Source organism: Triturus cristatus, chromosome 10, assembly GCF_964204655.1.
Source record: "Triturus cristatus chromosome 10, aTriCri1.1, whole genome shotgun sequence".
NCBI lineage: Eukaryota > Metazoa > Chordata > Amphibia > Caudata > Salamandridae > Triturus > Triturus cristatus.
The window spans coordinates 188159314-188187194 of record NC_140593.1 but is presented as its reverse complement, the minus strand read 5'-3'; the positions used below and the strand labels follow the sequence as shown (position 1 = coordinate 188187194).

At 44.3% G+C, this 27881-nt stretch overlaps 1 protein-coding gene across 1 annotated transcript in view; it reads right to left on the bottom strand.

Moving 5' to 3' along the window:
- C10H7orf78 (chromosome 10 C7orf78 homolog) overlaps nt 1-27325 on the bottom strand; it is a 102908-nt gene extending 75583 nt beyond the window's left edge. Inside the window, exon 1 of the mRNA XM_085630789.1 lies at nt 26937-27325. The gene's annotated coding sequence lies outside the window, so the exon portion shown is untranslated. The remainder of the gene's footprint in view (nt 1-26936) is intronic.
- Nucleotides 27326-27881: the final 556 nt, after the last annotated feature.

The window sequence follows — 27881 nt, the reverse complement described above, 5'->3', positions numbered from 1 at the left end:
ACTGTACTGGTGATTACGTTTCAGGATGTCTCTCACTCTGGTTACCTGAATTACCCTGGACTATCTACATTATTGAGTGCTCCCACCTCCTTATTGCGCATCGAATAGCCCTTCTTTTTGGCTTGGATGGTGACATTTTTCATGTTTTTTGATTTTATTGGTTACTTTCTGAGGTGACGCTTCTTTTCTACATTGGGATAAATATTGTAAGTCACCTTCTAGGGACTAATATACCTTACCTTTACCCCTCTGCTTTACTGTCAAACCGGGGTCCTGTTTTTGGCTGTTCTTTGCTCCTGCCCTCTTCTTAGTTAGTGTATGGGCCGGAATCGCCTTATTCTACTTAGTATTCATTGCCCTAGCCAGCAACCTAAAATGGCCAGCGATCCTCACGTCTCGCCTAAACCATCCTTGTCAGGCGCAAAGCCAAAAAGACACAAAAATGATCCGCCTTCTCCTATTCTCTCCTCACAATATCCGGTTCATGACTCTATTTTGGATGAGGTACGTGGTCTTCAACCGATTATGTCCACTACCAATGAAAAGTTAAAGCAAATAGAAGAACAATGGATTGTCATGGAGGGAAAGGTGTTGGAACTTGAGAAAAGGGTGGGGGACCTTCAGGATATTTCTACAAAAATTCCTTTATTAGAGCAAGAGATCCACAAGCGGAAACTCCACACTAAAGACCTTGAAAATCGTAATTGGAGGAACAACCTTCGCCTTTATGGTCTTCTGGAAAATATTGAGGGCCCAGACATGCTATCCTTTTTTGCAGAAGTTCCTTCCAGATCTCTTAGATCTTCAATCCTCTTCACCTCTCAATATACTACATGCACATCGTCTGGGTCGTCTCCATCCTAATTCAAACAAGCCATGTGTTATCATAATGCTCTTCCTGGAATTTACTGAACTTATGCATGTTCTGAAGGCAGTCAAACTCAACTGATGTCTCACTTGGTCGGGACATAATATCTTCATCTCTCAAGATGTTTCCAATGCAAAAAATGCTCGACGTAAAGAATTTATGGCACTTCGTCATCAGATGAGATATATGAACATCCAGTATGGCATTCTTCATCCTTGCCTTTGCAAAATTACCCATGAAGGAAACTCGCGTCCTTTTGATGATCCTGAGAAACTCAAACTATTTCTGAACAGCATCTCCCCTCGTCACATGGATACTAATGTTTAATATTCTCTTAGATAAAGGATTGCTACTGTTGTTCTAAAAGTTTATCTATCTTGAGTTTTTTACTATTTATTCCTCTTCTCTACTTTTCTAGTGCTCTTTCATTCTGTACTCTTTTTATCTCTCATATTTCTTAAGTTACTCTTATTCTATTGCTCTCTTTTCTCATTATTTATTTTCTATTCTTTGCTATTTATTTTCTTCGTAGGAGGCTTTTTCTTACCTATTCAATCCTACTAAAGACCTTGTTTTTCGGCGTCACCATGCTCTACTTATTCCAGTTATTTATTTCTCTTCGGATCTGGATTCTCCTCCTTGATCTGTTCACTCTATCCGTTTCTCTATCTCTTCTTCCTTCACGCTTCCTCTCTCTTTTTGCTCCCTGGCTTTTTTCCCTAACGTTTTTTTTTCATTATTATCTTTTTATCTCTTTGAGTGTCTTTCTTTTGTCATTTGATAATTGTTGTTTCTTTTTCTTTTCCGTTGGTCTTGCAGCTTATTGTTGCTGTCTCCATATGTTCTGTCTCACCCATCAACATGTTTAACGTTGTCTCATGGAATGTGCGTGGTCTAGGTCATCCTGTCAGACGTCAAGAGGTATTGTCTCACTTATCCAAACTTAATACTAAGGTTGCCTTTTTACAGGAAACGCATTGTAATGATGTGGAATCTCTTAAGCTTAAACGTCAATGGGTGAATCAAATTGTTTTCTCTCCTTCTCTTGAGCGTCATGGTGGTGTTGCTATTTTATTTCATAAATCGATTAAAGCACAAATAATATCAACAGAATTGGATTCCAATGGACAATGGGTTTTGGTTGACACTATTATTTGTAAAACACAAGTAACTTTTCTTAATATTTATGGCCCTGTCAAACCTGATGCACAATGTTGGCATTGTATTAAATTGAAACTATCCTCTATGTCTAACCCCAATATAATTGTTGGTGGTGACTTTAATAATTGGCTGGATCCCTTCTCTGATAAAAAATCTAAATGCAAATTTAAGCCTGATAAGACTCACAAATAGTTTCAGTCTGCCATCGCCTCTCATCCTTTGTATGATGTATGGAAAACATGCAATCCAGATACTTCCGAATTTACTTTCTTTTCACCTGTCCACCATACTATGTCACGTATTGATTATATTCTGGCCTCTAAATCATTACTCCCTTGTATCCATTCCTCTGAAATTGGTTCTATTCTTATTTCTGACCATGCTTCCATGTCTGCTTCTTTTGATTTGTCCCTAATACTTGCAAACAAGGCCGTTAGCGTTTTAACAATCACCTACTTTCAGACCAAACCTTCATAACAGAAGCGACCTCCTTTATTAATGAATTTTTCAATTCGACAAACTGGGATGATTTTAAGGCATCATTTAGAGCCTTTACTATTGCTTACTCTACAAAGTAGAAGAAATTACCGAATGCTAAATATCAGGAAACTCTCCAACAAATCAAAATCCTGGAGCATAATTATTTTTCCTCTAAATCTTCCTCCACTTTGCGAGAATTGGTTGCAGCCAAATCTACCTTAAATTAAATTGCCTCTGTGGATACCTGTAACATTTTTCTTAAGATTAAATCTAAATTTCATGGTGCCCAAAATATAGAGGGGAAACTGTTAGCGAATTATTCAAATCAGAATGTAAAAATATTGGACCTAACCAATAAACTTCTTTCCTCTGATTCAGACATTGTAGATACATTTCAGTCCTAATATGAACTTTTATACACAGAGTATACCAATCCTTCTGAAGGGGATTTTGAAACTCTTTTCCAAGGTATCCCCAACCCCGTTCTCTCCTTGATACTTTTTTACCTCTTGAAAATGATATTTCCCTTCAAGAGATAACCAATGCTTTTAAATCTCTATTTTTCGCTTTTTCCTCAATTTTTGCACCAAAATTATTAGATCTTTTTAATTCATTCCTTTCCAATTCTAAAGCATGCGTTTCTTTCTTAGAAGCTCTTATTATTGTCATCCCCAACCCAGACAAGGATTCTTCCTTTTGTAAAATATTTCAACCCATCTCCCTAATTTATCATGATTGTAAGATTTTAGCAAAGATGTTGGCTTCCCACTTAGAAAAGATTATCTTCTCATCAAACCAGATCAGGCTGGCTTTGTTAAAGGCCGACTTCCCTCTGACAATGCTGGAATGTTCTCAAATATTATTGCCCTTGGAAAGAAATGCTCTTCTCCTTTAGCTGCCCTATCACTTGATGCTGAAAAACCTTTTGACCTAATAAATTGGCAATATATGCTTCACACTCTTCAATGGTTTGGTTTTGGTCAGAAGTTTATTTCATATATCAAACTACTATATACTGCCCCACGTGCTTGTGTATTTGTCAGTGGCCTCTTTTCCTCATATTTCCATCTGCAAAGAAGTACCCGTCAGGGTTGCCCCCTTGCTCTATTACTTTTCCTCCTCCGTTTAGAACCCTTTCTTGAACTAATTAGACATAACCCTAATATTATTGGTTTTAAACTTAAATCCCATCAAATTAAACTTTCTGCCTATGCAGATGATATCCTTATTTACATGTGCAATCCTTGCAACTCCCTTCCTCCTTTTTTTTTTTACAAGAGATTGCTTTGTTTTCCACAGTCTCTGGTTACAAACTTAATTTTTCCAAAACGGATAATTTACCTTTCAATTCCTCATGTTACCGATATATGTTTGATACAACCAATTTTACTTGGTGCCCCCAAAAGATTAAATACTTAGGAACATGGGGGCATATCAGCAAGCAGGCGATAAAAAATTATCGCCGCTTTTGCGTCCGTTTTCGGATGAAAAGCGGCGATCATTTTATCATCTTATCAGCAAGGTCACACTATCACACTATTGCTTTAACGCCCATCTTTGCATCTCTAATGAGATGCAAAGTGGGCATTCCTCCCCAGGATAATGGGAGAAATGTCGCTAAGCGACATTTCTCCTATTATCAAGCCTCACGCAAAGCAGCACAGCGACAAGAAAAGTAGCGATAACCTCTGTTATCGCTACTTTCCTTACGCCTGCTTTGAAACTGACTTAGCCATGATATCCTATGGAAGGTGGATGTCATGGCTAAGTAGGTGAGGCCCTATAATCAAGCTATCGCCAAACGTTATGTGAATATCGCTGGATTTCCAGCGATAATCGCACATTTGGCAGCTTGCGCTCTGAATTTTATCGCTTTGGAGATAAGCGTTGCTAATAGCACGCTATCTCCGTGATAAAATTCAGAGTAGGCCGGCGATAATTATCTTCACACTGAGAGCGCTGAGCGATAATTATCGCCGGCCCTTGCTGATATGCCCCATGGTTTTTCTCAAATATCCCTGACACTTTATCCCATAATTTTTCTGCCTTAAAACTCAAACTCACTAATTTGATGTCTTCCTGGTCTCCATTATTTTTATCCTGGTGGGGCAGACTGGATACGATTAAAATCATGATTGTTCCCCAGGTGCTTTTCACACTCTCAATGTTACCTTTTAAAGTTCCTAATTATTATTTTTCATAGATTAATACTTTATGTACCAATTGTTCGTGGAACAAATAACGTGCTTGTATTGCCCTTTCTAAATTAACTCATCCAAAATCAGAGGGTGGTGTTTGATTTCCTGATTTCAAATCTCTGAGATTTCACTGCGCCACTTGTATGAGGTTTTTTACGTGGGAACGCCCACTCTGCACACATTATACCTGACGAAGGCTGTGATGCCAGAAACCGGTCCCCGGAAGCTTGTTTCCTTCCCAGTATAAGAATTGGCTTGGTAGTTTGGTTTGCCCTGTTCCCATCATGCACTGGGACAGGTACAGACTAATTTGCATGTAGCCAGGTTCTGAGCTGGGATGGTGCAGTGAGCTAAAAAACGGTGATGGATTAAAACCATGATCTCTTGACTTGTTAAGAGTATTCTGCATCATTCAGAAACTCTGTCCATCACCACCCCCTTTTTCCCAAATCGTTTTTATCCACACTCAGTGTGGGAGGGTATGCTCAGACGTGAGTCCCTTGCTCATTGCACCATCAGGATTCAGGCAAGCCGGGCCGATGAAGGCTGTGATGCCAGAAACCGGTCCCCGGAAGCTTGTTTCCTTCCCAGTATAAGAATTGGCTTGGTAGTTTGGTTTGCCCTGTTCCCATCATGCACTGGGACAGGTACAGACTAATTTGCATGTAGCCAGGTTCTGAGCTGGGATGGTGCAGTGAGCTAAAAAACGGTGATGGATTAAAACCATGATCTCTTGACTTGGTAAGAGTATTCTCCATCATTCAGAAACTCTGTCCATCACCACCCCCTTTTTCCCAAATCGTTTTTATCCACACTCAGTGTGGGAGGGTATGCTCAGACGTGAGTCCCTTGCTCATTGCACCATCAGGATTCAGGCAAGCCGGGCCGACGAAGGCTGTGATGCCAGAAACCGGTCCCCGGAAGCTTGTTTCCTTCCCAGTATAAGAATTGGCTTGGTAGTTTGGTTTGCCCTGTTCCCATCATGCACTGGGACAGGTACAGACTAATTTGCATGTAGCCAGGTTCTGAGCTGGGATGGTGCAGTGAGCTAAAAAACGGTGATGGATTAAAACCATGATCTCTTGACTTGGTAAGAGTATTCTCCATCATTCAGAAACTCTGTCCATCACCACCCCCTTTTTCCCAAATCGTTTTTATCCACACTCAGTGTGGGAGGGTATGCTCAGACGTGAGTCCCTTGCTCATTGCACCATCAGGATTCAGGCAAGCCGGGCCGACGAAGGCTGTGATGCCAGAAACCGGTCCCCGGAAGCTTGTTTCCTTCCCAGTATAAGAATTGGCTTGGTAGTTTGGTTTGCCCTGTTCCCATCATGCATTGGGACAGGTACAGAATAATTTGCATGTAGCCAGGTTCTGAGCTGGGATGGTGCAGTGAGCTAAAAAAAAACGGTGATGGATTAAAACCATGATCTCTTGACTTGGTAAGAGTATTCTGCATCATTCAGAAACTCTGTCCATCACCACCCCCTTTTTCCCAAATCGTTTTTATCCACACTCAGTGTGGGAGGGTATGCTCAGACGTGAGTCCCTTGCTCATTGCACCATCAGGATTCAGGCAAGCCGGGCCGACGAAGGCTGTGATGCCAGAAACCGGTCCCCGAAAGCTTGTTTCCTTCCCAGTATAAGAATTGGCTTGGTAGTTTGGTTTGCCCTGTTCCCATCATGCACTAGGACAGGTACAGACTAATTTGCATGTAGCCAGGTTCTGAGCTGGGATGGTGCAGTGAGCTAAAAAACGGTGATGGATTAAAACCATGATCTCTTGACTTGGTAAGAGTATTCTGCATCATTCAGAAACTCTGTCCATCACCACCCCCTTTTTCCCAAATCGTTTTTATCCACACTCAGTGTGGGAGGGTATGCTCAGACGTGAGTCCCTTGCTCATTGCACCATCAGGATTCAGGCAAGCCGGGCCGACAAAGGCTGTGATGCCAGAAACCGGTCCCCGGAAGCTTGTTTCCTTCCCAGTATAAGAATTGGCTTGGTAGTTTGGTTTGCTCTGTTCCCATCATGCACTGGGACAGGTACAGACTAATTTGCATGTAGCCAGGTTCTGAGCTGGGATGGTGCAGTGAGCTAAAAAAAAACGGTGATGGATTAAAACCATGATCTCTTGACTTGGTAAGAGTATTCTGCATCATTCAGAAACTCTGTCCATCACCACCCCCTTTTTCCCAAATCGTTTTTATCCACACTCAGTGTGGGAGGGTATGCTCAGACGTGAGTCCCTTGCTCATTGCACCATCAGGAATCAGGCAAGCCGGGCCGACGAAGGCTGTGATGCCAGAAACCGGTCCCCGGAAGCTTGTTTCCTTCCCAGTATAAGAATTGGTTTGGTAGTTTGGTTTGCCCTGTTCCCATCATGCACTGGGACAGGTACAGAATAATTTGCATGTAGCCAGGTTCTGAGCTGGGATGGTGCAGTGAGCTAAAAAAAAACGGTGATGGATTAAAACCATGATCTCTTGACTTGGTAAGAGTATTCTGCATCATTCAGAAACTCTGTCCATCACCACCCCCTTTTTCCCAAATCGTTTTTATCCACACTCAGTGTGGGAGGGTATGCTCAGACGTGAGTCCCTTGCTCATTGCACCATCAGGATTCAGGCAAGCCGGGCCGACGAAGGCTGTGATGCCAGAAACCGGTCCCCGAAAGCTTGTTTCCTTCCCAGTATAAGAATTGGCTTGGTAGTTTGGTTTGCCCTGTTCCCATCATGCACTAGGACAGGTACAGACTAATTTGCATGTAGCCAGGTTCTGAGCTGGGATGGTGCAGTGAGCTAAAAAACGGTGATGGATTAAAACCATGATCTCTTGACTTGGTAAGAGTATTCTGCATCATTCAGAAACTCTGTCCATCACCACCCCCTTTTTCCCAAATCACAGGTATAATGTAGTGCAGGGCTTTACAAAGTGATGCATCTGCCTAGATGCGTCACTTTGCAAATAGGCCGCAGTGTGGTGCATTGGTTACACCGCCGCAGCGTCACTGAAAACTGACACAACGGCAGAGCAAGACCTACAAAAATAAGGACCGTGGTTCTTAGCATAAAGACTACAAGACACATGATCATAAAGTTAAACAGTCCACTTGCTTCCACAACACATAGTCCCAGTCCTCTTTCCTTGCTCAGCAGCCACAGATGAGTGCCATTTTTCTCCGATTCTTTATCTATAGTGCTTTCTCTCAACTAACTGTCTTGCGTTAACTCAATAGTTGAGTGTTTACTCAGCATTAATCACAGTGCTTGTTAGTCCTTTTCTTCATTTCAGATGTTTTATTAATGTTTTTCTCTCATACTACACACTGACAGCTGCACAGTCGCCTAGTTTGGCAGTCTTCAAGCATTCTGATGACATTTTTCCCAAGAGCTGGAGTTTGTGTTTTTTTAAACAAAATTAAATGGCCCAATGTGCAGGGAGATGGTTTCCCTGTGCACGGATGCAGTTTAGTAGTGTGTTAGTGTGGTATGGAGGACACGAGCAGGGAAAATAAATATGGTTGCCTTGCCCTCAATAGCGTGGGACAACTGTCACTGTGACCCAGCAGTCTTCTGGCAGATTGACTACTGGTTCAAACGTTACTTCAGGAGGAGGCAGAGGTGGCTCAGCCAGCGGTAGCTGAGTGGTATTCATGACTCTTACTACAGGTTTTTCAAGCTGTTGGACCACCAGTTAACGTTGTTCCTCCTTCTCCTCCACAACTCCAAATAAGACATGAATGTTCTGGAATACAGGCTCTCTGTTCTATGACAATTTTGTCAGATCATGTTGTGGTCTGTATGCTAAAACCTTTTGAAGCCATTTTCTATGAAGAAATTACTGTTGTTTGAAAACTACAGAAAGAGTAAAGCATACTCCTTGTCTATCTGTCCTAGAAAGAATTGAGCATTTATGTTTGTTAGCAAGATACATTTCATTCTCATAGGTTACTAGATAAACAGAGCTGTACAGAATAGTCTACAACCCAGCACCATACACCTTGTGGTTCCTTTCAAAAAGCATTCCCAAATTCATGCAAACTATTTATGCTATAATAAAGTACAAACATAGGCAGTACAGGCAAAACCAGGTACACAGAGGAGAGGCACAAATAGTGAATGCACATGCGTGCATATCTGTGTTTAAATACATTAAAACATTAATTCCAGAACTTTACCAGTGCTTGATTCTATTTCCTAGTTAGTTGCTCTAAGTGCAAAGGCTATATAATCCTGGGGGCTTTTTACTCGTTGTACCACAGGATTAAAGTTGTACCATAATGATGAAAGCCAACAGAACAAAATATGTCTTGGGCTCCTTGTGAGGACATTTAGAGGGGGTTCAGCTTAACAACTTGGGCTGGACTGTTTTTATTGTAGTAGGAAATAAGATGGCTTGCACATGGTTAGCCTATATTTGTAGCGGTGGTGAAAAATATGATGGACTGGTATGTGATCAATAGCAATTATCAATCTCTGATATTAGTTCAAGTAGTCCACTCATCATTTTTAATTTTTCACAGTGGTTAAAAGAGTGGTTGCTGCTTTTGTACCTATTGCTCTGGCAGTTAATTCGGTTTCTGTGGTTCTTGTCCCTAATGTGGTGGCAGGTGTTGTGACTGCTGTGATTTCTGGTGTTGTTTCAACTTTGGCTAAAATTGTGGTCAAAGCTATTGTCCCTGCATTTCTGTCTGCTGTTGTTGACCCTTCCATGGGTACCACTTTGGCCACTTATGGGTTTCTGCTGTGCTATTTGCTGCATCTATAGTTGCTGCTGTTGTGACACATGGTGTTGGTTCTTATATCTCTTGTGTGGCAGCAGATGTGGCCACTGTTGTGGTCCCTGCTATTTTGGCAGCTGTTGTTGCTGAAGTATTCCCTGAGTTGCTGGCAGAACTTGTTGCTGCTATGGCACATTTTGTATTTTTGCTGTTGTACCGGCTATGCTAGAAGCTGTTGAATTTGCAGTGGCTCCTGCAGTTATTATATCTGTGGTCAGTATTGTGGTTCCCCTTTTGTGCCTAGAGCTATTGTTTATGTATGTATTTATTTATTTATTTATGTATATGCTGTGTTTAAATGCACTGCTCCCTAATGAGGGTCATCCTTGCGCTGCACAGGGATATAACCAATTACTAGTCTGTAGCTGGGAAAGTTCAAAAAGCCAAAAGCTAGATTTTAACATTTTTATGAAAGTAATCAGGGACTGTGCAGATTTTTAGTCAAGCAGAAGGGAGTTCCACTATTTATCCCCCCAAATAGGAGAAAGGCCATTCTCCCATTCGAAACCACCAGGTTAGCACATGTAGACTTCAGAATATGTTTAGGCTGATACAAACAGAACTTGTATCTCAAATAAAAAGATTGTTCAAAGCCTGATAGGTCAAACACAAAGCTTTGAACACAGCAGGTTTCCGAACTGGAGCACAGTGTAGGTCTCTTAGACAGAGTCACAGATTGATGAACAGAGAGTTTGAGTATCATACCTGTACAGCATTGCGAACAATATGAAGATGCTTGGTATGAAAATGAGGCAATCCTAAATAGATGAAGGTATTAAAATTAATTTGAAAAATGACTAGGGACCGGATAACTGTTGGACCTGACTTCCTTGGCATAGTTTCCCCCCAACTTTTTACCTTCCATCCTCCTGTTTTTGCTGACTTTATTTTTGCTAGGTTTAGGACTCAGCACACCTTACCACTATTAACCAGTGCTAAAGTGCTTGTGTCGTGGGTAGGGTTTCACCCTCTCAACCTGTAACCCAATTTCTTATGCTAACCATTTTTTAAAATATATGTTTTTATTAAACAAACTGAAAAGGAAACAAAAAAACAGTTCCAAGCAGATCTTCAACATTCAGCATGTCGACCTTTAGAGCACAGAATACATCTTGTAACGGCATCATCGTGGACAGAACACAATGGTCATACATCCCACACATGGCTACTTCCTCCCCAAAGTCATTTGTAACTTTATCGCTTCCCCCATCCCGTCTCGTTGTTCTTAAGCTTTAAATTTCCCCCAGGGGTTCCATATTTTTTCCATTTTCTTAGGGTAGCCTCTGCTCTCATACACCACCTTCTCAGAAAGGTGACATCAATCCATATCTGCCTTCCAATCTGATAGTTTGGGAGATGTTCCTACACCCCACATCCAAGCAATGTTGCGCTTAGCCACCCCCACAGCTACCATAAGCCAGGTTTTCCAGTGTACTGGCCATCTATCCTCCCCGGTAACGCCCAGCAGGAGCCAACGCTCTGGTGTATGCCCAGTACCCCCTCCATCACAGCAACTACCCTTGCCCAGTATTGTTGAATCACCATGCATTCCCATAGAATGTGGAAGAACATGCCGGGTAAACCACATCCCCGCCTACATAGCTCGAAGTCTGCCCACCCAATACTATGTAAATATGTATGGGAGTAATATGTACAATGCAAAATTCGCAGTTGGATGAATCGAAATTTGGCCCGTATTGCAATATATCTGGGGCTCTGTATCGCCTCCTGCCAGTCAACGTCCTCCATCAGACCAATATCCAGTTCCCAGCTCACCCGGAGCGCCCCAAGAGGGTCAGGTAAGTTATTCATTATTTTCCTATATGTAAGGGAAATTGCTTTGTCTTGGATGAGGTCTAGCAACAGTCGATCCTCAAGCGGAGCGTATTCTGGTATGGTTTCACCATCCTTGAGATGGAACCGAAGCGCATGCTTCAGTTGGATATATCGGTGGTGTTCCGTCTCTGCTAACTGGTACTCTTTTTGTAATTCACTAAACGTGTGCATCCGATCCCGCCTCCATATGTCCCCCAGAGTGTCTATGCCTATGCAACTCCAGGTGCGGAATCCCTCAAGTTTCCCTACTTCACATAACCCGTCGCTGTGCCTTACGGGAGTCTGTTGGGTTAACTTGCCCTTCCACCTGAGTGGCCTTGTGGCAGTGTGCCATGCTCGTACCACCATCTGAGTGTGTACAGGAAGCCCTCTACCCCCTCTATTCTGGTATACGGCTGGCAAATATCCTTTTGCACCCAGCGCTTGCCTATCTAATCTATATGCGGGCTCGGTCAATGGCGCGAAAACCCAGCCATTGATAAAGTTGAGAGGCTAGATAATAATTCCGCACATCTGGTATCGCAAGCCCACCCTCGTACACTCTTCTCTGGAGCTTGTGAAGCGCTATCCGTGGTGCCCCGGAGCCCCAAAGCAGGGTCCATAGTTCCCCGTCAATAGCTCGAAAATAGGCATCCGGAGGTTTGTGCGGCGTATTTTGTATCACATACAACAGGCGGAGGAGGGCCATCATTTTGAACAATACGGCTCTTCCCATGAGAGTAATGGGGAGTTGTCTCCAATGAGTCCCGTCCTCGCAAAGTCTTATCAGCTGTGCCAGGGTATTCATGCACAAGAATTTCTCCGCAGAGTGCGTGATCCAAATACCCAGATATTTAAACTTGTCCTTCTGCATCAATGCCGCACAGTCAGTGATAAGCGGGGGAAGTTCTCCGGCCAGGTTAAAAATGAGGGATTTGCCCAAATTTATATGATAGCCTGAATAGTTACCAAAAAGCCGGATAATATTTATAAGCCGATGAAATGTATTTCGGGTCTTACCAGCATAAAGTAAAATATTGTCTGTGTACAGCGATATATGTTCTTCCTATCCCCCCCCCACATCTATTCCTCTCACTATAGGGTCTGCTCTGATCCACGCCGCCAATGGCTCCAGCGCTAGTGCGAAAAGGATGGGTGACAAGGAGCAACACCAACCATTTTTTAAGCTGAAATTTCCTGATTGTCTGGAGCATTGAAAAACATGTAACTGCTGTTCTATTTACCTGGTTAGAGACAAAATGTGTATGATCAAAAACAATCCTAAGGTTCCTTGTCCGAGTAGAGGATAGCGGTGTAGGGTCAAGCTCAGCGGGCCACCAAGCAGCAGGTGAGATAGATGCTTGGCTACCAAAACTATACTTCCCACTCAACTGTAGGTAGTTAGTGTGCATTCATCCAGCAACTGTCGACATAATGAACAAAAATGCTCCAGGGTAGAGGAAACATTGTCAGACAGTGACACTACAATTTGGGAGTCAAACTAAAGTGATTTGATCCAACTCAAATGATTTAATGAGTTAGGCTACAGGGAAGACATAAAAGATTGAACAGCGAAGGGCTCATCAGGGAGCCCTGAGAGTCTCTAGATTTTATTAACTTTACATCATGACTGACTGAGTCTGGCTAGTGAGGAAGAACTGGACCGTAGATGCCAATTTCACACAGAAGACTGATAAGGTTACAATGACTGTGAGAAAGTAGTTTATTGGTTGTGAGGGGCTGAGGTTCACCACAAGTGATAAAGCTACTGGGGCACATGCATCAAGGTATGATTTTGCCAGTCCTTAATTGCGATTATTAAGGAATCACAATTAAGGACTCGCAAAAGCCTATGCATGTAGGAATCACTATAAAAATAGCGATTCCTAAACATTCCTTGATTCCGACTCGCAAATTGCGAGTGGCAATTAAGGAGTAGCTCCCCATACAAGGAATGAATGTGAAATTGCATGCAGTACTCGCAAATTGTGCATGCAATTTCAAGGGTGCAAGGGTGTCAAAAGGACACCCTGTTGCACCCCTGGAATTGTGATGTGCACCCATGTTGCACACACACATTCCCCAAGGGCATGAGTGTGTGCAACATGAAACTTTGAAAAATGCACATGAGTTCCTTTTTGCAAAGATTTTGCAAATTACCGACCAGTTTAATTGCTCTGTAATTTGTGGCCACAAATAGTGAAATCTCTATTTAAAAGTGGTTATTGCATTGCATTTAAGGAATCGCAAATCGGGATTCCTCAAATGCAATTGAAATTTAAGAAATCACAATAAATTGCGATTTCTTAAATTCATAGTGCCCTACATTTTGATGCATCGCAAAAGCCCTTTTGATGGTGCAAACGGCCGATTTTTGCGTATTGCACCATTTGCGCTCGCAAAAAAGGTTGATGCATGTGCCTGACTATCTGGTCCAGTGAAAGGTTTCAGTAATTTAAACCTAGAGGTGGGTGAGCCAACAAATTTTAACAGGGCGAACCAGGCTCAGCCAGTGGTCTGGTTTGGTTGTTAAACCATGGGCCGAGCCCTGAAATTATTTGCCATGTAACCATGTAAACAATACAACAAACATCATGTGAAATATGATAAATTCTCCTCGAAATTAAAAAAGTGTACTTCTTAAACATGTGGAAGTTTTGATTTCTGGTTTCACTTTGTACAAATCAGACTCTAAATGGGTATCTATTTGTCCATCCTTCTTATCCTTAAGGTTAATACTTAATTTCTACCTCTGTGCTTGAGGACAGAGAGAGGGTGATAGCAGAAGCACCATTAAAGCTTGGCTCGTTATAGGCTTGTGGTTCCAGAGGGACCTCGAGCTGAGCTAGAACCAAGCTTCAGACTCGAGCCTGGCTCAAGCTTTCAATGGCTTGTTATTGTTATTGTTAATTATGGCTTGTAAAGCGCTTAATACCTGCAGGTCTCTAAGCGCTTCAAGAAGATCCAAGGAAGTTCCAGGGGAGTGAAGTATCACAGAGGGGATTGTTATGACCAGGCTTGCCTACCACTATTTAAAACAGATCAAAACCCTTGGTCGCTATGGCACAGGGCAGACAGTAACACAGAGAAAATGTGCAAAGCATTTAGTAACACTAAAAGAGTTATAAAGTCAATAGCACAACACAATAAAAATCTGACTTCAGGAGGTGGTGTGACAGGTGGCACAAAATGCCTGAAACTATTTATTGGTGATCTGCCGGCCAGCGCCCATAAATCTTAAAAATGCTACTCCACAGGCTTTTTTGACCAGCAACCAATACTGCATAGAGGAGCAGAGTGTGGCGTCTTCTCAACTGGGTGGCCTCCAGTGGTCTATGCAGCCCCAGGAGAAAGGGAACAGTGGCTGAAGGTTGACCACAAGGATCAGGCTAAAAAGTAAAATGCCAATTGCCCAGAAATGCTTTGGAGCTTCATCGAGCTGGCAGATGATTACCCTGCCTGAAGGGGCGCAGGCCTGGAACACTGCTTTGGTGGAGCCATAGGGGCAGTCCCAAAGGTGAGTCATCCCTTAGGTGCCCGCTTCCTGATGCACCTGGAACATAGTGCTTTGTAGGGTGCTCGACAGAAGTGGCAGTGAGGAGCCAGAAGTTAGATGTGAGGAGGAGCATATGATTGTCAAGACTGGCGACAGTTGCACTGGTCAGTGAATGGTAGAAACCTTCTTGATTAGCCTCTCAGGCAGTGGGGATGGGGCCATGCAATGCAGACTTGCTCTGTTGAACCTAGGGATAGTGACTGCCTTCCTGTCCCTGGTACCTATATACAGGCCTGGAACCAACTCTCCCTCCCCTCCTTGGGACCGCTGACATGAGAGGGAATGCAATCCGTGAGGGTCTGGCTAATGGTAGAGGCCCTGCCATGTTAACCATGGAGAGACACTGGTGAATGCCAGGATTTGGCCCAATGGGGCTGTCCCTGCTTACAAGAGTAATTGTGATTGCATTGCAGCAACAGGACATTTTTTGACACTCATGGTGGCATCTTTTGACCTGAAGACTTCAGGGGAGAGGACATATTGCTGCAGCAAATACACCTTTTTGTGATGTTGCAAGAAAGATAAAGAATTGTAACTGCTCTCCCGGATGGTGCTTTTCTCTCCTCAGTGATGGCTCATCTTGGTCTTTTTTAAATTGTTGTGGACCCTGTTATGCCAGTGATCTCCCTAGACTCCGCCAATGAGACCATGATGAAGCCCCCTGGTGCCGGACTACTCATGCTGCTCCTCCTTCGGAAGTCAGAGGGGTCTGGTGAAGAGGTCCCATAACCTATTGCAACTCCCAATTTTTAATGACGGGGCATAGCAGTATGTCCCATGCTCCCATTTGGGCAAAAGGCAAGACACCCCCTCAGCAAAGCAAGGTTCATAAATGTGCCAAGCTCTTTTGCAAGGAAGCGCCCCGAAACAGAGCAGGATGCAAGGCTAGTGAGTGCTGCGAACACCACAGAAGGCATTGGATACAGCGCCAAGGCAATACTGTATGTAATCCACTCTGCTAGACAAGCTCTTGAAACAAAGATTAGAGAAATAGAAGCTGATATTGCACTTCTTAGACAGGTCCTTCACAACACAAAAGGCAGTGTCAGCAGAGCAAAAGGCTGCATATTGACTCTGGCGGACAATGTGACTACACTCCAGCAGACAGTCTGGATGCTGCAAAACCTCAGCGAATGAGATGGCAGCTAGGATTTAAGATGCAGAAGGCCACTCTCGCCTTAACAACCTCTGTTTCTTGGGATTTCCTGAGGGAGTTGAGAGGCCAGAAATGTTCCTGGAACCATGGGTTTATGGTTTCCTTCAAGTAGGCCAGATCTCTTCTTGCTTTCTAATTGAGCAGGTGTTCAAAACACTCACACAATGGCCACTGCCTGAGGCTCCCCACCAAACCATCATTACCCATTTTTTTAACTACCCGGATAGAGAAATTATCTTAGAGATTGTGGGGGATGAGACAGGACAAGTAAGAATCACACAAAATCCTAATTTTTCCAGACTGCACAAATGAATTTCAAAGGAAATAATTTGAAGAGGTGAAGCAGAAACTGAAGATGATGGACCTTAATTATATGGTCCTATACCCTGCCTAACTGAAAGTCCTTTTTCAGGAAAAGGCCCTGATTTTTGGCCATCCTGGTCTGGTTTGGGAGTGTGTTGTGGAGCAGCTCATGCGAGATGGGGAGCCTTTGGCCTATGTTAGGAGGAAGACCACAAATGACCAATGGCTGAGTGGCTGAGTTCCCACAGGTGTTCCTGGTTGCAGTCAGTTAGGCGAGACAGAGCAATGCAGTTTTCCCAGTGACATGACTTCATCTGACACAGAGGATGAGGGGGTTTCCCCTACGGGCTCAGAGTGGAATTCAAGTGATTCCAACGCCCTGCAGGAATTACAAGAGGGATGATACTTCTAAAGAAGGGCTGTTTCATAGTTAATTTGTTTTTATGGGGAATTCTTATAAATGCTTCTGGGTGAGAAGTGTTTATGACGTGGTTCACCACAAGCAGTGTAACATTATGTATGTACCTGTTAGAATTGGGCCTTTTTGCAGGTTTATCCCCAATAATGTTTAGCTTTTGCCTCCTTTTTTTGACCCTGTTTTTGTTGGCTATAGGAATTCTGGGCAATTTACTACTGCTGATCAGTGCTGAAGTGCATATGCTCTCTTCATAAATTGTGATATGATTAGTTATCTACAATTGGCCTATTTAAATTACTTGTAAGTCTCTAGCAGAGTGCACGGTGTGCATCAGTGCCTGTAAATCAAATGCTACTAGTGGGCTTGCAGCACTGGTTGTGCCACCCACATGAGTAGCCCTGTAAATGTGCCTCTGGTCTACCACTGTAGTGTCTGCGTGTGCAGTTGTTAACTGCCATGTTGACCTGGTAAGTGTGCCCACTTGCTAGACCCTAACCTTCCCTTTCCCTACATGTAAGGCACCCCTAATGTAGGCCCAAGATACCCCCATCGGCAGGGTGCAGTGTATGTGAAGGGTATGACATGTACTGGGGTGTGTGTGACATGTCCTGATAGTGAAATACAGTGCATTTTGTTTTTTCACTATTTAAAGGCTATCTGTCCCATAGGCTAACATGGGAGTTGCTTTGTAACATCTTACATGTTTATCTTTCCATAGGGACAAAATAGAGAAAATGAGCTTAGGCTCTCTGAACTCAGAATTTATTAACACACCTTTTGGCAAAAGTTGTTTTCAAATTCTGTGTTTGAAAATGCAACTTTTAGAAAGTGGCCATTTTCTTACTTTACCATCCTGTGTGCCTCTGTGTATTTACTGTCTCGTTTTGGAGTGACAGGGGCTGGGGATGTGCATTCACTCTAGACAGTCACTGGGTGAGGTGAGCCCTGCCTTGCCCGGGTAACTCAAAGCTGGGCTGAAATGACCTGGTCTGCATTTAGAGTGGTGGTAGGAGTTTCGCTTGCACCTGAATAGGCTGTGCCTCTTTTTCACATTGCCTTCTCCGCCCCATGTGGTCATGATGCTACAGTGTGGACAGGACTCATTGGACTGGGTTCAGAGGCCCTTGCCACTAAGAGGACAATGACAAAATGGGGTATAATTATTGGACCTAAAACCCTAGGATTTTAGATTACTTCCAGGAACAAGAGGAACCTGCCAAAAAGAAGAGCGGAAGGACTGTGTTACTGAGGAGTGCTGCCTTTTCTGTGTGAGGGGTGGGTTCACCTGCAGTTGCTGCTTCTGTCTGTGGTGGAAGAAAAGACTGACACTTTTTGCCCTGCTGTGGTATCCTGCTTGGGAAGAATCTCCAAGGGCTTGTGTATGGTGGCTTCTTGTTAGAAGTCTCAGGGATAAACAAGATTTCTGGAAAGATACTTGCTGGATTCAAAAAGAACCTGCCTGGAGCAGGAGAAATACTGGACTGTTCTTCACCTTTTTTAAGGAAGCCTGCAAGAGCACTTGTTAGACCTGACATTTCTTGGCGTGGTTACCCCTGACTTTTTGCCTCTACCTTCTCTATTTTTGATGCTGTGTTGGATTTCGTTTTGCTGGCTTAGATGCTTTGGGCACTTTGCCACAGCTGAACAATCAGTGTCAAAGTGCAAGTGCTGCCTGTATAAAGTGTTATGGTAATTGGTTCTCCATAATTGGTATGTTTGCCTTACTAGTAAAGTCCCTAGTAAAGTGCACTATGTGTGCCAGAACTGGCAATGCAAATGCTACTAGTGGGTCTGCAGCTCAAATTGTGCCACGCACACAAGTAGCCCTAAGAGGAGATCTCAGGCCTGCCACTGCAGTGCCTGCATGCAGTTTGTTAACTGCCTTGTTGTCCTGGCAAGTGCACCAACTTGCCAGGCCTTACCTTCCCTTTTTATGCACATCAGACACCCCTATAGTAGGCCCAATGTACCCCCCTGGGCAGTGTGCAGTGTATGTGAAAGGTAGGACATGTACTGAGGTGTGTACCATGTCCTGACAGTGAAATACTGCCAAATTCATTTTTAGGTCTCGCCTACCCAGCGTGCATGCGCTGCTTAGGAGAAACCTTTAGTCATCGGCACTGCTTTGCGACCAAAAACGTGCATGCGTTCCATTGCCTTCAATGGCAACACGTGCACGTCTGGAGATTCACTTGCGGGAGCGAGCGGCTGGCGCCATATGGTAGCAATTATCGCGGCGCCAGCCGCTCAACCCGGCAAGTGAATCGCGCAGGCCCCCTCCTCTCTCCCCCTCCCCTGCTGCCTCGCGAGGCGTGCGCGCTTGTGCTTGTTTGTTTTGTTTTGTTGATGTGATTGTCACCTCATTTCATTTTACTTTTTCTGTAACGTGTACGTTTGTAAATCTCCTCATCTAACACAATTGATTCTATTGTAAAGCGCTCTGACACCTTTTGGTAAAGTCCGCGCTATATAAAATTGCATAAATAAATGGGGGGATTCTGCTTGGGGTGCTAGAAGCCACCACAGGGTTGCATGGATGAGACCCAGAAGAGAAGCAGCCATGTGCAGCTGATATAAACAACACAAATATCTTGAAGCCGTGAGTAAACTGCTGCTTCTAATCAGCACATGCATGCCCCAAATCAATAACTGCCCTTCTGGGACACGATTACAGCTCCCAAGGGCGGGGCTGCGTGGAAGTACTCTGTTATCACAGACCCGCTCTGCCACAGCCGTGCCCGCCCTCCCCACCGGCTCATCCCTGCAAAGGGAACTCTGCCCAAAGCAAGGGACACGGTGGAAGGCAATGTTTGACTTTCAAAAACCCAAGGAAGCGTGCTGTTCCCCTCTCGTGGGACAGACGAAGACGTGCACTCGTCCTGCGAGCACTGCACATGGCAGCACATTCAGACCACGGAGGCTGAGCTACTGGCTCGAAGATGCTAACAGCTTTACTTGTTTGTTTCCTACTTCTTAAACACGCAAGAGCTCAGTCCCTCGTGGTGCACTTAACTGGTATGAAAAACTTCCAAGGGCCGACTTCAATATTCTATAGTCACCCCATCATGTGGGTACAGCCCAGTGGCGTGATGTGAAATGATGCTCCGCCCCTTCAGAATGCTCATACCTCACAGTATTTCATTGGCCTTGTGTTAAACTGGGGCCCCTGAAGGTTCGTGGTCCCCTGACGTGTTGTAACACGCCCCTCCCTTGTGTCGTAGGGGCTGTAGAACCCGTGTAAGGCCTCTGGTATCCCCAGTCTGCAAGCAGCTGGCACCGCAGGAGTCCACCATAGACGTGTGTGTGCAGGTAGGGTGCATATTACTAGGACCTTCGACATGCCGCATTGCACCGCTAGGTAGCTGAACGGTGCAGGACGCACATTATATTTAAGGTGTATGTTTACATTAAACAATTAATTGAATAATGACCAGGCCTGTCCGAGTGTTGTAAAGCCATGCACTGGTTTAGGACACGCGACATGCATATTATCAGAAACACATTAATAATGCATGTGTGTTCATGAAATGTCACTAATAATGCATTTGATTAGAAATCCTTCAAACGCAGTATTTTAACATTATTTCCTTGGGAGAACCTTGTTTGGACAAGTTCTGTCGGAAGAGGGGCTGTTTTTGTAAACCAAAAAATCCCTAAATTCTTGTGGCAAACCTTGCAAAATCCAGCGGGGCTCATAAACGTTCCAATCTGTCCTGTGTAAAAGCACACATGGCAAATCCATCAGAGACGCGTTTGGTTCCTTACGGTATGCGCCTAAATAATGCCTCTAATTTGTGCACAAGCTCATCATCCTGCACCGGCCGCGCTGGGCAGTCCGCGAGGATCCCCTGAAGAGAGGGCAGAGACGCTGAATTTACAGCAAAAGAGAGCCTTCTGAACGGCCGTTGTGTGATTACAAAACTCATTAGAAGTATACTCGCCAGCGATGATCCTAATCAGTGGCACAATTTCTATATTGGGGCTGGACCTCTGAGGCTAAGAGAGTAATTCACAATACCTCGAGATGGGCACACTCCGAGCTCAGCCTCTGGTGTGAACTCACCAAAATGCCAGGGACAGCGGGATTGATATCATACAATCTTTGACTCACAATGACATCACGTTTGACCCCCTGTGCCCTGTCACACCATTTGCCCTGCAACAGTCTCTTCTTTGCTGACCAGGGGAGAGGGGTAAAGCAATGGGTTTAAGGGCAGTAAGTAACAATCATTGGCATAGCCAATAGGTTGTGCCTTTGGGACCTTATAAGTGTTTAGTTATCCAGCACAATATCTTTGGTGCAACAACATCAAGTGTTGCATGGCTAAACACTTATAAGGTCACAAAGACGAGACCTATTGACTATGCCAATGCTTGTTCACTGTTGCAAGGCCATCTTGCCCATAGGGAATGCTGTGTCCCATGTTTCCAGCCTATCTCCCCATAGGCATAAGATGGAGAGATGGAGTTTAGTGTGCCTTAACTCAGAATTAAATAACACATCTTTTTGTGAAGATGGTTTTTGAATTGTGTGTTTAGAAACTACACTTTTAGAAGTGGCTGGTTTCTTGTCCTAAACCATCCTGTGTGCCTCTGTCTGGGTTTGGATGTGACAGGGTCTGTGAAGTGTCCTGACCCCAGGAAGATAGCAACAGGCTGGCCTGCATTTGATGTTTGTGGAGGAGTAGCCCCCTGGATGTGAAGAGGGTTGTGTTGCTGCCCACAGAGGATGGCTCCACCTCCTGCTGCGCCTATGGGCTCCAGACCCTGACTATCAAAGGAAGAGGGTGTGCACTGGCAGGAAGAAACCCAGGTCTAGTTTGGACTGGGGTCTGAGACCCCTGAAGGCAAAGGCTTCAAAGGCATTTAGGGGTATAAATGTAAGAGCTGAGACCCCTGAACTCAAGACTGAAATCCATACTGAAAAAGGATTGAAACTACTTTGTGATCAAGAGGAACCTCTGCCAAGGAAGAACAGCTGAAGAGACTGAAAAGAAGGACTGCCCTTGCTGTGTGTTCTGGGGCTGGCCAGCAGTTTGCTGATTTGACTAAGGAGAGGACAAGGGACTTTGCTGTGTGCTGTGTCCCCCAGCTTGAGAGGACTTTGCTGTGTCCTGAAGCTGAACTCAGACAAGACGGAAGTCCTCATTCTCAGCTCCACCCCCTCGGTGTGGGACAGCTCCTTGTGGCCGCACCAACACACACCGACCACTCACACAACCTAGGATTCATCCTCGACTCAACGCTCTCCATGACCAAGCAAGTCCACACGTCTAGTCCTCATGCTTCAACACCCTACGCATGCTACGCAAGTTCTACAGGTGGATCCCCACCGAAACAAGAAGAACGGTCACCCAGGCCCTCGTCAGCAGCAGGCTAGACTTTGATAACGTTCTCTACGCAGGAGCCTCGGCCAAACTCCTGAAACGACTACAACGCATACAGAACGCCTCTGCGCGCTTGATCCTCGACATCCCTCGCCTCAGCCACATCACACCCCACCTGAAAGACCTGCACTGGCTTTCCGTCAACAAGAGGATCACCTTCAAGCTTCTCACCCACGCACACAAAGCACTCCACAACACCTCAACATACAACTCACCTTCTACACCCCGAACCGCCAGCTCCGCTCTGCCAACCTCCCCCTCGCCACTGTCCCCCGCATCCGATTTGCGACCACCGGTGGCAGATCGCTCTCCCATCTCGCCGCCAGACCCAGGACCTACTCACCTTCAGGAGGCTACTCAAAACCAGGCTATTCGAGCAGTAGCAGCACCCCCCGCCCAGTGCCTTGAGACCCTCACAGGTGAGTAGTGTGCTTTACAAATGTAATGATTGATTGATTGATTGCTGTGTCCTGAAGTAACTTGTCTCCAAGGGCCCTAGGAGAGCTGGTCCCCTGTTGTGGAAACTCAGGAACATAAAAGCTTCCAAGTGTGTCTCAGTGGTGCTGTATGTGTGTGCTTTTTGAATTCCTGAGACTGCCGTGTGGTCCGTGGTGCTGTTTACGAGGTGCCTCATGACCATATTGCCCCCGCAGCGTGAAACATCGTCCACGCTGCTGCATTGCTGTTTGTGGCCCTAGCCATCATCGTAACTGAGGCTGTGAGTAAAGATCGCCGCCGCCGGCCTGAGCCGCAATGTGCTAAAGGCTTATTTGAAACTAAGGACCGTGTATCAGCGACGCTGTGTGCTTGTGCTTTTGCACGCGGAGGCTGCCGTGTGGTCCGTGGTGCTGTTTACAAAGTGCTCCAGGCAAGCGTCGATGCCGTGAGGCAGGTTGCTCTAGCAACCGGAAACCAGCCTGGGCCGATGGGCCGTGCACAGAAGAGAGGAGCAACGCCTCCTGCCCCCAAGACAGCGGGGAGAGCTTCAAGTGGCGCCAGACCATTGAGTGGCCATGCAAGGAGCTTTGATCGTGCAGTTCCATTTGCCTGGTGTAGCAGCTGCCCCGTGTTGTAGTGGGCAGCTGCCTTGTCAGACTGGGCTATTCTGGCCATACACCGGGGACCCTGAGAGTTTGCCCCACCGAGGGAGGCTTTCAGCCCCTTCTCCTGTCCTCACACGTACCTTGGGGGCATTTCTTTACCATTATTGGATCCCCTTCGCCGGCAGCTGCACTTCCTTAAGTTTATGTATGTGGGAGACCGAGTGAGTTCTCCCGCCCTCCCTGCAATGTGTGCGCGCATTCCCCCTACCCTAGTGACACACCAGGAAGAGGGTGCCAAGTGACTGCATTTCTTGACACCTGTCTGGTCCCGAGGGGCCTTGATGAGACCACGCCAGAGTGTTTCCTATGCACAAGGAGAAATCGCCGTAATCTGCCTGATGATAAGGTGGTAGTAATAGGTATATGGTGCTACATGTATAGCGAAATGTGGTAAATTATGGATTCTGTGCCTAACCGAGCTAGTTTGCTGCAACTCACGCCCTAATGTGGTTATGCATGTTGTTTTTGCCCTGCATGAGCAGAATAACAAGTACTGTTATTTTAAGAAACTGCATTAGATGTACAATGAGGGTGTAAGGTGGTGTTATGCCTAATGTTTTCATGATGTTTTATAACAGGCGCAACTTATAAATATCTACCTAGTGCCCAAACTGTTATGTTTATGACTATGGCCTTATGGCAAAGTGATTATGATACATGTGATATTATGAATATTGCCTGGTTGGCATGGTGATTTGTGGTTCATGTAACTGTGGTCTATGTGTTTCTATATAAAACACGTGATATTTTTATATAACCTTTTTCAAGTCTCTTTTTGTGGTGTGCCTTGTGTGTCACTGGTGTGTGTGTGTTTCACAAACGCTTTACAAGTTGTCTCTGGGATAAGCCTGACTACTCTGCCAAGCTACCAAGGGAGTGAGCATAGGTTATTTTGTATGTGTAACTCCCTCACCCTGACTGGAGTGGTGGTTTCTGCCTGGCTTAGGTGCATAACCTAGCCAACCAGAAACCCCATTTCTAACAATACCTTTTTGCAAATGTATATTTTAAAAAAATAGAAGAACTCTCAGTAGGGGATGAGTACAATAGATGCACGGTTGGACTTGTTTCTGCATTATGCCATAATATCAAAGTTCCCAGTGCAAATTATATGACTCCCATTTACTTCCCAGTTTAAAAAAAAAAAATCAAGATGAATTTTCTCAGACTCTATTAAAATCCCATTGATCAAAGATTTTTATTTATGGGGTGACAGTATGCAAAAAACTTTTTATGAGAATGATTGAGAATACTTGGTTCATTAATCATACACACACACACCCACCTCCTAAATGGCCTTTTTGTATGTACAAAACCCAAATTGTGATTCAGTAACATGCTATTGAACCTCTGTTTGGAGTTGCAACTACATACCAACTCGGTATTTGGAAGGAGCCTGTTTAGGGTGCCCCTACCAAATAGGGTTTCAGAATGGAATGTATTAATGCTTTGTGACTGAAATCCAGTTGCAAAACATAATAATTTAATGACTACTGAAACGGAAGCGGTAAACTATTTGCATGAGACATATTTTCCTTGGTGAATGTTACTACATTTAGAAAAAAAATATATTGCTTTATTTAGAGGCAATCACAAAGATGGTGGTCTGCTGACCTCATCCGGCCACCAATTCTGTTATGGCAGCGAATTCTAATGTGTTGCAATTTGTGATCTATCTCATTAATATTCATGAGGTAAGTTAAATTGCCTCCCAGTACACTTCAGTATTTTGCGCACCGACCTACTAGTACATAATACATTAGTACACGGGTCGCAAAATACCACACTAGTTGCAAAAATACTAGTCTCAAATGGCAACCAGTATCTTGCAACCAGTGTTTAATCATTTAGCCCCAAATGAGGAACATTAACCCTGATCTGCCTGTCTTTCTCACACACACACACACACAATATGGTACCCCTTTTCTGACTCACAAAGACACATGCATGCTTGTGCACACAATTACATATATGTCAGAATAAGAGGGAGAAGGAGGTTCAGGCTAGGTTTGTCTTCCTATATCATTAAGTACACTCAATTGATCCATAGATAATGGATCATGAGAAACTAGCCTAAGTCAACAGACAGTGGGTTCACCAAATGCAGAAACCTAAATTAAGGAGGCATCCCTCCGTCAGTGTGACCTGTAAGTCCCAGGCTCGACCGCATATGCCGAGAACAGGTCCTACAGGCCCCTCCACTCAGACAGACCATGGGGCATATTAGTGCTACCATATAAATACTACGTGTTCATCAATAACCGTATGTATATAACCAAGTGTGCTCAATAGGCGCACGTTATTAGTCTATTTTTTCACCTTAATTTAGGTTTCTGCACGGAGTAGTACACGTGGGGCTGGATCCCATGCTGTCCTGAAGAAGAGGTTAGGTGATACCTCGAAACATGTTGACAAAATAATAGGCAATATAACCACATAACAGTTATTTTTTTCCTGTTATTAACCCCTTTTTATCTTACCAGCTAGGAGTAGGAATAAATTGTTAACTCACTAGTTAGGTATTTTTAACTAATACAAACACCACTCCCCCAACACTGCACAGCACATAGTTTCACACAAAAAAGTGCTCCTACGTAAATCTTGCACGCCCCAAGCAGTAGATGTTTGGGATTGCCCCAATGATGTAGCATGTCACCTAGGGGCAACCCTGGATGTGTGAGGGGACTCTAGAAAATCATTTTTCTTTTCTAAATTGTTGAGGCTCACCAATTTGGTGAACCCACTGTCTGTTGACTTAGGCTAGTTTCTCATGATCCATTATCTATGGATCAATAGAGTGCACAATTAAATATATACAAGCGTGCAGGCACATGCACACATACACACACACTGTACAGGCTCATCATTCTGACTCAAAAGGCATGCTCGAGCACACACCCAATGATGCATATGTGCACGCAAAAACACACGCACTTATGTGCATACAAAACACTCACAGACACACTTATGGAGCCTTCCATCGTATCAGTATGCACGTAGAAGCAGAACACGTCTGGAAGCCTTCACTGATGAAGGATCTTTTCTTCAACAGATCCAAACTGAATACAGAGTAAACAATAAAGCAGTGATGCTTGAAACACCCATTTGACAACCAAAGAGAGATATTGCCCAGAAATGATCAACACAGCTATAAAACACCAGAAGAGCTGGAGGGGTATGAAAGCGGCTCGGTGAAAGTGCGGCGAAGCACAGCCAAAGAGAAAACTGACACCACTCAGTAGGGCCTTTTATGTAACTAGAATCACGTGCTTTAACAGCGCAGTCACATGAAATGGCAGCAAACGCAAAATGCGTGCCAATGTATTGACTGCTATATACGTAGGTGCGTGTACGAATAACTATAAATGTAAAACACATAACTTATTAAAAAAATGTAAGAGCGCATTTAAACATCGCGTGCGTACTTCGTTAGTAAATGCAGTAAAACCAATATAAATATTTAGCTTTTCACGTGATAACGAACAGGTCATGGTCTGACTAATACACTTCCAGAACTTGTTTATTTAAATGTCCTTATCTGATTTCTTCAGTCTCACTTACCATTCTGCCGCCAAAATGTAAGTTTCAAAAACATTAAACGAGTAACCCCATGAAATTCTTCGTGGAATTTCACTTTAATTTCATTTGCAACCAAAAGATGATTTTCAAAAGTGTGACTGTAAACTGCACGCATACATGTGTCTTACCTCTTTGGAGGTATGATGCAGTTTTGCTTCTAAGTCCCGAAAGCACAGGAAACCGGTCTCTCGGCGGATCTGCTGAAAACTTTGCTTTTCCCGGAGTGCGATTGTAAAGCCGCTTGAGCTCGGCTACGCTGAGTTGCTAAGAAACAACTATGGTGCCTCGAGGTACCAAAGGGTGGGGGAAGAGGTCTGAGGGACCTTGGGAGGGAGTTGAATCCATTCAAAGACATGAACTGAGTTGATGTTAGCTTTGAAGTGAAGGACGGAAACCTAGCAACGGACCCACACATACCCTTTCATTGTTTGAACGGTATGACAACAAGAGAAGCTTGGCAATAGAACAAGCATGGGGAACAAGAACAACAACACGAAATAAAACACAGTCAAACAGCAGCAGTCTTAGCAAAGGACCTGACTCAGCGTGGCTGCGCAGCACTGCCCAGTTACACTGAGCACGTGTCTGAAACAACCATTGGCAAAGCCAACGGGTTTACCCTAAGGGAAACGCTGCAAGATGCACAGGCAGTTCTCCCAGTCACCTGTATTTTCACTTTCTCATGGAAGTCTACAGACTCTCATATTGAGTATCAACACATATATTTCCCTCGTTTTCTTCTGGGGCTTTCTTAAAAACTAAAAAATAATGTAATAACCGCTAAAATGTAAATTAAGTCTTTGCACTTACTTCCGTGAGGCACGACCAGAGTCATTGGAATTATGTGATTGTGCAGCCGCGGAAATTTTTGCATCATATAGATTTGCAGCATTTGCCATATAATCCATCATCCATACATGCCAATAGACCCGATTCAGGCGGGAGACTACCAATTTTTCAAGCAAAAAATGGCTTTATTTTAGCTGTCTCCCGCCTGAAATTGTATTTTCTACAATAGAACTCAATGGGGAATTTTCATTCTCCCCATTTTTTATTTTAAATCTCCCACGTCC